Consider the following 12,203-nt stretch of genomic DNA (forward strand, 5'->3'; position numbering starts at 1 on the left):
GGTCAGAGACTTGGGCGTCGACCACAGGCAACCGCCCAAACATCCAGCAGAGACTCGAGAATTGCGGGGGAGGCTGTCGAGAGCCAGGCTTGGCTTTCCAGTCGAGGTGGTCCAGCGAAACGGGCTGGCAACAGGTAGTGCGCAGACCCTTCCCGGACAGCGGCGGGCTAGAGCCCGACCGAGCGGCACAGCAAAGGGCTGAGCAGCGTCGACGGGGGAGAGAGAGGGCAGAGCGCACAGGGCACAGCCGGTGTTCAGGGGCCGTGCAGCGTCGGAGAGAGGGAGAGAGAGACGTGCAGAAACCAGAAGGTCCAAAATGCACCACCACAAGCCCCTCTACACCCATGGGAGTGGCCCTCATCTCCATGGCAACGGGTGCATATTGATTTTGCTGGTCCATTCATGGACTCAATGTTTTTAATAGCCGTGGATGCGCACTCGAAATGGCCTGAGGTGATCAAAATGTCCTCCACCACCACGGAGAAAACTATTGCAGTCTTACGGACCACTTTTGCCAGGAACGGCTTGCCAGAGCAGATTTGCTCTGATAACGGACCACAGTTTGTGTCCGAAGAGTTTCGAAGATTTATGAAAAGGAATGGGGTAAGGCATTACACATCTGCCCCGTATCATCCAGCCACAAATGGTTAGCACTGTTGCCTCACAGCGCCAGGGACCCGGGTTCGAATCCGGCCTCGGGCGACTGTCTGTGTGGAGTTTGCACATTCTCCCCGTGTTTGCGTGGGTTTCCTCAGGGTGCTCCGGTTTCCTCCCACAGTCCAAAGATGTGCGGGTTAGGTTGATTGGCTATGATAAATTGACCCTTAGTGTTAGGGGGATTAAATACGTGGGGTTACAGGGATAGGGTGGGATATGTGTTGGTGTAGGGGTTACAGGGATCGGGTGGGATATGTGTCGGTGCAGGCTCGATGGGCCGAAATGGCCTCTATCTGCACTGTGGGGTTTCTGTGATTCTGTGAAATGGATTGGCTGAGAGGTTCGTACAAACCTTTAAAAAAGCAGTAAAGGCCAAGGCCTAGAAATTCGGTTGTGGGTCCGCCAGGGCTTTAGCGCCCGAAATTTTGCGCCGGCGTTAATGCCGCTGCGCCCGACGAAAATTCGGTTGCCCCGGGCCCAGACGGCGGCGGGCGCTAATGGAGGGTTTTTGCGCCTCACTATGGGCGTTCAGTGCAGTTTTGAGGCGCTAATCCCCCGCTGCGGCACCCGAGGCGGTGCGGCAGGCTGGGGTACTGCAGGCCTCCTCCTTCTGTTAAGGAGGAGCTGCCTGCAGCCGACCGCTGGCCGGTCGATTCGCCCGACAAATGAGCCCGGCACCTCGGGGAAGAGCCGGGCTCGCGGGCCACACACATCAGTGCCGCGGGGGGGTGGTGGAGGAGTCCGGGGAGGGAGGTGCGGGCAGGCGGCCGCCGGGAAAGCGGCCGGCCGCCGCTCCACCTTTATGCGCCGGCGCAAAGGTGTGTAACATCCCTTTCAACAATCGTTGGTTGCGGCTGCCACGGGCGAGGCGGCCGCAACTGAATTTGGGCTTGGGGCCGGGTTACCACGGCAACCGGGACGCTGCGCTCACCGATGACGTCATCGGTGCCGGCGCAGCGCTACCGGCTAACGCCGATGGTAGGGCCCAACGCAATTTCGTTACCAGCTATAATTCCGGCGCAAGACCCTCTAACGCCTCTAATTGGGCGCTAACCCCACCGAATTTCTAGGCCCATGTGCGATGACGACATTCCACTGCAGCATAAGGTGGACAATTTCCTGTTAGCCTACGGAAATGCGACACATGCAGTCACCAACCAGACCCCGGCCATGATGTTCTTTAACCGAAGGTTGAGATCTCGTCTGGATTTGCTCAGACCAAATGTACGAAGAGATGTTGAGAATAAGCAATTCCAGCACATCAATGAGAAGCCGACAAGGAGCTTCAGTGTAGGGCAACCAGTCTTGGCCCGTGACTACCGAACAGAGAAATGGCAACCAGGAATGATATGCACACGGCAGGGGCCACTAATGTACACAGTGGATGTTGGGGAGAACATTGTGAGACGCCATGTTGACCAGATCCTAGAGTCACAGGAACGAGTCAACCCCATGTCTCGCCCCTACGTACCTGGTGATGAACCTGACGTACAGGTCGCATCTACCTCAGAAACAGTAGTATCGGAAGCTGATTAATCAACTGACGACAGGGGGCTAGAATCGCCTCCGCGCCAAGAGCAAGACACTCGGGAAAGGCACTATCCAGAAAGGATCAGGAAGCCTCCCCAAAGACTGAATTTATAAATAGACTATTTTCAGCTAATGTTGCATGTTAAAAGTGTTAATTGTAATTAGTTTGATATTTAATTGTTAAATGAGTGTTATGGCACTGTTAATCTAAAAGGGGAGGAATTGTAATGTATGTACCTTTAAGGGAGAGAACTACTTTTTACAGCTCCTGTATACTGTAGTACCGGCAGTGGCCACACCTGTATATAAACCCTGAGTAGGGATCTGTAAAGTTAGTTCTAGAGTAACCCTCATCCAGTAAACACCTGTTGATTGTTCCCTGCAGTCTCTTGTCTAATTATTGAAGGACACAACATCAAGATACACGGATCTAACATCCGGCACACTGACAGCTGTTCTCTCCTTGTCGAGAATGCTGGCAACAGTGAGTCGCCATGTGCTGGCCATCCCTTCACCGTCAAATCATATACCCGAGACAGTGTCGGGTCATTTCGGGTTTCCTTTTTGATACAAGCGTTAGTTACCGGTAGGTATTCAACTATAGTCGAATGGAGTATTTCGACAGGATCCACTGCTGGTGCTTCCTCCGCAGTAGGCAGTGGCAGGCGTGATAGCCCATCAGCATTTCCATGCTTTTTCGTGCCCTTATATTCAATCTCATAGTGGTGCGCCCCTAGAAAAAGTGACCATCTTTGTAGTCGTTGCGCAGTCATCACCGGAACGACCTTCTTCGGATTAAAAATGGAGACAAGAGGCTGGTGGTCAGTCAGCAAGGTGAATTTCTGCCCGTGCAGATAGTGATTGAACTTTTTCACTCCCCACACTAGGCTGAGGGCCTCCCTGTCAATCTGGGCGTAGTTACGCTCGGCTGAGGTTAGTGATCGTGACGCAAAGGCTATTGGCCTCTCTGAGCCGTCCGAGAATTTGTGCGACAGCACCGCTCCAATGCCGTAGGGTGATGCATCACATGCCAACCGAATTGGTAATGCTGAGTTGTAATGGGCCAATACCTCTTTCGATGTGATTAGTGTTTTGCTCTTCTGGAAAGCTCGTCTACATTCCTCACTCCACTTCCATGGCTGATCCTGTGTCCAATTCCATTTTCACTTGGACTCCGGCTATCTTGAGCGTGACCCAGATAGTTTGGTGATCCTCCGTTTTGATCACATTATGTAGTTCCAGACAACCCAGCTCCTTGCTTCAGGAGTCTGTATCACTTTTCTGTTCGTCTGAACTACTCTCCGTCACCTTATGTACCTTCTTGTACTTCTCCTGCGGAGATTTCTTGCTGCTGGTTTTCTTTCCCGACCTGCAGCCTCTTGCTATGTGTCCTACTTTTCCACACTGTCTGCACACTTTGTCCTTGAACCAGCAATCCTTATGGTCGTGTGTTGTTCTGCCGCAGCGATAGCACTTCACTGTTCCGTATGACATTTCATTTGTGCCATATTCTTGCGGTCTCCGTTGTATCTCTGCCGTGCCCCGTGCTGCTGCTTCGTGTGATACTGCAATGCTGAAAGCCTTGTCCAGCGTAAGATCCTTTTCTGATAGAAGCCGTTTCTGAGTTCCTTCACTTTGAAGCCCACACACAAACTTGTCCCTTAAAGTATCTGCTAGTCCCGTTCCAAACTGGCAGTGTTTCGATAGCTTACGCAGTTCTGTTAAATACTCAGCATTACTTTCATCTTTATGCTGGTTCCTTTTGTGAAACTTAAATCTTTCTGCTATCAGCAGCGGTGTGGGGTTTAAGTGGTCTTGTAGGATTGACACTATGTTTTCAAAATCCTTTTCCGCTGGCTTCTCTGGGGTTACTAGGTTTCGCAGTAAGCCATACGTTTTTGCACGCATTGAATTCAACAATACCAGCGCTTTCCTGTCATCTGGCACTTCATTCGCCTTGCAGTACACTTCTATGCATTCTACATATGTCGTCCAATCTTCGACTTCATTGTCGAACGCTGTGACACTGCCACTCTTCGGCATCCCTGGGTGTGGTTAGACTGGCTAAAAATGGCGTCTCCCGCGCTCTCCCTTCTTCCCCGCTGCGGCTCAAAATGGCGTCTCCCACGCTTTCCTTTCTTCCCCACTGACGCTGCTTGGCCCTTGAACACCGGCTGCGCTCTGTGCATTTTCCTGCGCGCCTCTCTCCCCCGTTGACGCTGCTCGGCCCTTGAACACCGGCTGCGCTCTGCTCTCTCTCATCCGTTGACGCCGCTCGGTCCTGAACACCGGCTGCGCCCTGTGCGCTCTACCCGCTCACTCTCCCCGTCGACACTGCTCGGCCTTTTTCTGTGCCGCTCGGTCGGGCTCTAGCCCGCCGCTGTCCGGGAAGGGTCTGCGCAGTACCTGTTGCCAGCCCGCTTCGCTGGACCACCATGACTGGAGAACCAAGCCTGGCTCTCGACAGCCTCCCCTGCGATGCTGAAATCTCCGCTGGAAGACTGGGGGGTTGCCCGTGGTCGACGCCCGTGCTTCTAGACTCGACCTTCTTCCACTGTTCTCCAGGAGTGAATCCCTGGGAGGTGATGCAGAGTTGCAGGTAGGTTTGAATCTGCCTCGTCGCCAATGTTAGATCCGTGTATCTTGATGTTGTGTGTCCTTCAATAATTAGACAAAATACTGCAGGGAACAATCAACAGGTGTTTACTGGATGAGGGTTACTCTAAAACTACTGTACAGATCCCTACTCAGGGTTTATATGCAGGTGTGGTCACTGCCGGTACTAGAGTATACAGGAGCTGTAAAAAGTAGTTCTCTCCCTTAAAGGTACATACATTACACCGGGGGACCTTGATGTGTGGATCCCGAGTGGTAATTCCACCCAAGTTAAGGGATAGAGTGCTCAATGAGCTTCATGAGGGTCATCTGGGAGGGGTAAAAATGAAAAGCCTAGCCAGGGCTTATGTGTGGTGGCCGGGAATCGATAAACAAATCGAGGACCTGACCAAGAGCTGCTCAGGATGCCAGAAAGTCCAAAATGCACCACCACAGGCCCCTCTACACCCATGGGAGTGGCCCTCATCTCCATGGCAACGGGTGCATATTGATTTTGCTGGTCCATTCATGGACTCAATGTTTTTAATAGCCGTGGATGCGCACTCGAAATGGCCTGAGGTCATCAAAATGTCCTCCACCACCATGGCGAAAACTATTGCAGTCCTACGGACCATTTTTGCCAGGAATGGCTTGCCAGAACAGATTTGCTCCGACAACGGACCACAGTTTGTGTCCGAAGAGTTCCGGAGGTTCTTGAAAAAGAATGGGGTAAGGCATTACACATCCGCCCCGTATCATCCAGCCACAAATGGATTGGCTGAGAGGTTCGTACAAACCTTTAAGAAGGCAATAAAGGCTATGTAGAATGACAACATTCCGCTGCAGCACAAGGTGGACAATTTCCTGTTCGCCTTCCGGAATGCGACACATGCAGTCACCAACCAGGCCCCAGCCATGATGTTCTTTAACCGAAGGTTAAGATCTCGCCTGGATTTGCTCAGACCAAATGCACGAAGAGATGTTGAGAGTAAGCAATTCCAGCACATCCATGAGAAGCCAACAAGGAGCTTCAATGTAGGGCAACCAGTCTTGGCCCGTGACTACCGAACAGAGAAATGGCAGCCAGGAACGATATGCACATGGCAGGGCCCACTAATGTACACAGTGGACGTTGGGGAGAGCATCGTGAGATGCCATGCTGACCAGATCCTAGAGTCACAGGAACATGTCAACCCCATGCCTCGCCCATACGTACCTGGTGATGAACCCGACGTACAGGTCGCATCTACCCCAGAAACAGTAGCATCGGAAGCTGATGAACCAACCGACGACAGGGGGCCAGAATCGCCTCCGCACCAAGAGCGAGACACTCGGGAAAGGCACTATCCAGAAAGGATCAGGAAGCCTCCCCAAAGACTGAATTTATAAATAGACTATTTTCAGCTAATGTTGCATGTTAAAAGTGTTAATTGTAATTAGTTTGATATTTAATTGTTAAATGAGTGTTATGGTACTGTTAATCTAAAAGGGGAGGAATTGTAATGTATGTACCTTTAAGGGGGGAACTACTTTGTACAGCTCATGTATACTGTAGTACCGGCAGTGACCACACCTGTATAAAACGTTGAGCAGTAATCTGTACAGATCAGTTGCAGTTTGAGCCACGTTGAGTAAACATCGTTTGTACCGTTCTCCGCAGTCTGTGTCTGATTATATATGGACGTAACACTGACCCTCGACCCCGACTCTCGACCCTTCCCTGAACCTTGACCCCAGAGGCTGGACCCTTACCTGACCCTCGACCCCTGATGCTCGACCCTTCCCTGACCTCGACCCCTGACTGTGGCCCCTTCCCTGACCCTCGACCCTTTGGCGCTTGACCCTTCCCTCACCCTCGACCCCTGACGTTCGACCCTTCCCTAACACTCGACTCGTGACCCTCAAAACCTCCCTCACCCTCGACTGCTGACCCTCGACCCTACACTCACCCCGACCCTTCCCTCACCCCTGACCCTACCCTCACCCCCGACCCGTCCCTCGCCCCCGTCAAAGGTTATGCACAGGCCTTCACAGCTCCCGCTGCGTCTCAGCGGAGGAACGACCCCAGCGGCGGTGGTAATGAATCACACTGACGAGGACAGGGCCCCGGATCCAATTCCTGGTCCGTGCTGGGTCACTTGCCTCCATTTGAGGGCGGTCGGTGGCGGAGGGGGGGGCGGGGAGCTGGTGGCAATGGTACTACAATTACTCTCCGCTTCCCCCGGGGTGAGGAGCGTGGGGGAGTGCGGGGTTTCCTGCTCCTCAGCGCCATCCAGTGACCCCCCTGCCGCGGGAAGCCGGGATCAGGTCTGGATGTTGCACCCTCACAACCCAAAAAAGTCGACCAACACCCCCTGCCTGGGCTAACAGCAGTGCAGCTACTCCTGGTGGGGACGGGTGGGTGAGAGGGGGGCGAGACCATTGATGATGTGTCCATGGAAGATTGAGTAGGAATCAGATTACCAATTAATTACAAACATCACCATGTATTTATATAGCGCCTTTAATGTAGTAAAACATCCCAAGGCGCTTCACAGGAGCGATTATCAGACAAATTTGACCCCGAGCCACATCAGGAGATGTTCGGACAGGTGACCAAAAGCTTGGTCAAAGAGGTCGGTTTTAAGGAGCGTCTTAAAGGAGGAGAGAGAGGCGGAGAGGTTTAGGGAGGGAATTCCAGAGCTCGGGGCCCAGGCGGCTGAAGGCACGGCCGCCAATGGTGGAGCGATGGAAATCGGGGGATGGGCAAGAGGCCAGAATTGGAGGAGCGCAGAGATCTCAGAGGGTTGGAGGAGGTTACAGAGATAGGGAGGGTTGTAGGGGCTGGAGGAGGTTACAGCGATAGGGAGGGTTGTAGGGGGCTGGAGGAGGTTACAGAGATAGGGAGGGTTGTAGGGGGCTGGAGGAGGTTACAGAGATAGGGAGGGTTGTAGGGGCTGGAGGAGGTTACAGAGATAGGGAGGGTTGTCGGGGCTGGAGGAGGTTACAGAGATAGGGAGGGTTGTAGGGGGCTGGAGGAGGTTACAGAGATAGGGAGGGTTGTGGGGGCCGGAGGAGGTTACAGAGATAGGGAGGGTTGTAGGGGGCTGGAGGAGGTTACAGAGATAGGGAGGGTTGTAGCGGCTGGAGGAGGTTACAGAGATAGGGAGGGTTGTAAGGGCTGGAGGAGGTTACAGAGATAGGGAGGGTTGTAGGGGCTGGAGGAGGTTGCAGAGATAGGGAGGGTTGTAGGGGCTGGAGGAGGTTACAGAGATAGGGAGGGTTGTCGGGGCTGGAGGAGGTTGCAGAGATAGGGAGGGTTGTCGGGGCTGGAGGAGGTTGCAGAGATAGGGAGGGTTGCAGGGGCTGGAGGAGGTTACAGAGATAGGGAGGGTTGTAGGGGCTGGAGGAGGTTACAGAGATAGGGAGGGTTGTAGGGGCTGGAGGAGGTTACAGAGATAGGGAGGGTTGTAGGGGCTGGAGGAGGTTACAGAGATAGGGAGGGTTGTAGGGGGCTGGAGGAGGTTACAGAGATAGGGAGGGTTGTAGGGGCTGGAGAAGGTTACAGAGATAGGGAAGGGGGCAAGGAGGGAACCAATGTAGGTCAGCGAGTAAACGTGGGTGGGGTGGGTGGTGGGTGAGAACCGGCAACATCACACACAGCGTCGGAGTAAAGACTAGAATGTGATTGGCTCTTTACCGTATTCGCCCGCTTCCTGGGTACTGAGTCCAACCGTGAATTGCCCTGAGGCCACCGGAGAACTCTGGGATTCGTCAGACGGAGCAGGCGTCTCTGAAATATTTAATTCTGGTATGACAAAGAAAGTAAACAGTGAATCATTACACAGGTGAAGAAGCTCAATGTCGTAGAATCTCACCACACAGAAGGAGGCCATTTGGCTCATCGTGCCTGTGCCGGCTCTTTGAACGAGCTCTCCAATTAGTCCCACTCCCCCCCTGCTCTTTCCCCACAGCCCTGTAAACTTTCCCCTTTAAGTATTCATGCGCCTAGTGGATGGGGTGCTTGATTGGCCCCCCATCCACCGCCTTAAACATTCACTCCCTCCACCACCGGCGCACCGTGGCTGCAGTGTGTACCATCTACAAGATGCACTGCAGCAACTCGCCAAGGCTTCTTTGGCAGCACCTCCCAAACCCGCCGCCTCTTCCACCTAGAAGGACAAGGGCTGCAGGCGCGTGGGAACACCACCACCTCCAAGTTCCCCTCCGAGTCACACACCATCCTGACTTGGAAATATATCGGCCGTTCCTTCATCGTCGCTGCGTCAAAATCCTGGAACTCCCTCCCTAACAGCGCTGTGGGAGCACCTTCACCACACGGACTGCAGCGGTTCAAGAAGGCGGCTCACCACCACCTTCTCAAGGGGCGACTAGGGATGGGCAATAAATGCCAGCCTCGCCAGCGACGCCCACATCCCAGGACCGAATATGTAAAAAACCTAGGGGGAAAAATTCAGGGCGCTAATGGGGCAACTAGCGCTCGGGCGTGACGATGTTTGCGCCCCTCGCGAAATTGACCAGACTTTTTGCGGTGGCGCTAAACTCAACCGCCACGATCTCCTGCTAGCAACGACAGGTTGAGGGGAGCGTTTCCCAGTCGGGAAGGGACTGGGGGAGCGCTATTTAAAGGCGACCGCTTCCTGCCTTTTTTTGTTGGCGACATTTTTGCACCACGCATTCTGAGAGAGGGAGAGAGAGAGACTTCTGGAGAGATTCAACGCTGTGTGAAGGAGTTTTGGGTACTGAGCAGCACTTTGCAGGTTCATTTTGATTTGCCCTTCCTGGCATCGATTTAGAAGAGACTGTGGGGGCTGCACTCTGAGCTCTTTCCCTGGGCCTCTCCATTGTTCTTTCCAGCAGATTTGATGCACAGGTCTCTCCAGGCCGAGATTCAAGGCTGCAATGAGCAGGATGTGGATGGAGAGCAAGATCGACCCTCCCCTTTAAGAACTGGCCGGCGCCAGTGTGTTTGTGTTCCATTGCTGACTGACATCACATGAGCTTCGCCAGCGCTCTGAGGTAGCGCCTCGCTCCTCGGTGTTCGCGCCTTAAGAGAGGTGTGTAGCGCCTGATTCAGTGCTCTAATCACCTCCAGGGGCGATAGAGGCCAAGTTTGCAGTTGGAGGCGATAATTAACGCCAGGCGCTAAACTTTGCGCCCGGCCGATAATGGCGCCCCACACGGGGCGATACCGAATTTCTCCCCCATAGATTCATAGGGATCGATTTTCGTGGAGCTGTCAAGCGGGGTTTCAGGCGTGTGGGGGGGGGGGAAATCCCGAATTCGGGGGTCCTGACACCATCCCGCCCAAACCCCGCCTCCACGCAACTTTCAGAGGCAGCGGGTATCCGCCCCGCAATGGGACCCGCCGAAACCAGGCGGGAAGGGATTAGTGCCAATTAACTGCCTGTTAACAGGTAGTTAACAGGTAGTTTTTAGCCTAATCCCTATTTTGAGGGGTTTCGTGTGGGATTCCCGACGGCTCCAAACCACGCCAGGTCAGAGCAGGCGGGCCGTCGGGTTGAAGGAGTTGGAGGGGTCGAGATATCAGTGCTCAGGTGAGTGATGGGTGCATGAGTGTAAAGGTAAGTGTGTTTGGTGTGTCTAAAGTGATTAAAGAACTTTTACTTACCTGTACTTACCTTAACAGCCTTTCTTCCTGTAGCCGTCGGGAGCCCATCACTCAGCCGGCACTTAAAGCTGAACGGCTGCGATCTGTGAAAAGTGACAGCCTTCAGCTTTGAGTGCCGATGTGAGTTCTAACAGAGTCTGTGCAGAAGGACTCAGGTTAGAACTCAGACTGTCAGTGTTTCACAGCTTCAAACAGCTGCCAAACGCTGATATTTCATCTGTCAAGAACTCTTGACAGATGAAACGTCAATCTGTGACGTCACCTGTTGCCGGGTGGCCCTTAATTGGCCTGCTGAGCCCGCTGGATTAACAAGGTCAATCAAGGGAAAATCGCGCGGATTGGCCGGACGTCGAAGTAGGCGGGTCTAAAACCCGAAAGTTGTAGTCCCGCCTTCTTCCCGACTGCTTCAGGAAAATCGACCCCATAGAGTCATAGATTAGTGTCAGATAAGTGTTAGATAAGGGAATGTCTATCGGTGTTATTTATATGGAATTCCAGAACGCATTGGACAAAGTTCCATTTAAGAGACTGTTCACAAAACTGAGAGCATGTGGAATTGGAGGCAACCTGTTGACATGGGTAGGGAGTTGGTTGGGAGGGAGGAGACAGTGAGTGGGGAGAAGGTACTCCAATTGGCAGGGTGTGACTAGTGGTGTCCCCCAGGGATCTGTTCAGGGGCCCCGGATTTTCATTCTATTGATAAATAACTTGGATGAAGGAATCGGGAGCCGTCTATCCAAGATTGCTGAGCACGCCAGGTTAGGCGGCACAGTTACGAGTGTAGACGGAACAAGAGAGTCGCAAAGGGGGCATCGGTAGATTGAGCGAGTGGGCAGATCTGTGGCAGACGCAGTTTAATGTGGGGAAAGTGCGAGGTCGCCCACTTCGGAGCGAAGATAGACCCGAGTGTTTTCTCAATGGCGAGCAGCGTGGAACTGTGGAGGAGCGGAGAGAGATTGAGGGGATCAAGAACAGACATCACTCGTGGACAGGTACACCTTCCACTACCTAAAATTGAGCATTGCCTAACCCAGTGTTGCAAAATCAGTGGTAACACTCAACTGGGGGTCTCCAAAGGCCCCAAGGTATCTAATGGAGCTGTTTGAAAATGATTAAAGGAGTCGATAGGGTCGAGAGAGAGACTATTTCCTCTGGTGGGGGGAGTCCAGAACAAGGGGGCAGAACCTTAAAATTAGAGCCAGGCCGTTCAGCGGTGATGTCAGGAAGCACTTCTTCACACAAAGGGTGGTGGAAATCTGGAACTCTCTCCCCAAAAAAGCTGAGGCTGGGGGTCAATTGGAAATTTCAAGACTGAGATTGGTAGATTTTTGTTGGGTGAGGGTATTATGGGTTACTGAACCAAGGCGGGCAAATGGAGTTAAGATACAGATCAGCCGCGATCTGATAGAATGGCAGAACAGGCTCGAGGGGCTGAATGGGCCTCCTCCTGTTCCTGTGTAACAGGATCGAGGGGGCTGAATGGGCCTCCTCCTGTTCCTGTGTAACAGGCTCGAGGGTCTGAATGGGCCTCCTGTTCCTGTGTAACAGGATCGAGGGGGCTGAATGGGCCTCCTCCTGTTCCTGTGTAACAGGCTCGAGGGGCTGAATGGGCCTCCTCCTGTTTCTGTGTAACAGGCTCGAGGGTCTGAATGGGCCTCCTCCTGTTCCTGTGTAACAGGCTCGAGGGGCTGAATGGGCCTCCTCCTGTTCCTGTGTAACAGGCTCGAGGGGCTGAATGGGTCTCCTCCTGTTCCTGTGTAACAGGCTCGAGGGGGCTGAATGGGCCTCC

At 53.3% G+C, this 12,203-nt stretch overlaps 1 long non-coding RNA gene across 1 annotated transcript in view; it reads right to left on the bottom strand.

The window, feature by feature from the left end:
• The window catches only part of LOC147110116 (uncharacterized), a 13,929-nt gene extending 5,376 nt beyond the window's left edge, over positions 1-8,553 (bottom strand). The window contains exon 1 of the long non-coding RNA XR_015080454.1: positions 8,462-8,553. This is a non-coding gene — a long non-coding RNA (uncharacterized LOC147110116). The remainder of the gene's footprint in view (positions 1-8,461) is intronic.
• Positions 8,554-12,203: the final 3,650 nt, after the last annotated feature.

Source organism: Somniosus microcephalus, chromosome 12 (genome assembly GCF_052327205.1).
Source record: "Somniosus microcephalus isolate GS21.2 chromosome 12, FLI_Smic_1.0, whole genome shotgun sequence".
NCBI lineage: Eukaryota > Metazoa > Chordata > Chondrichthyes > Squaliformes > Somniosidae > Somniosus > Somniosus microcephalus.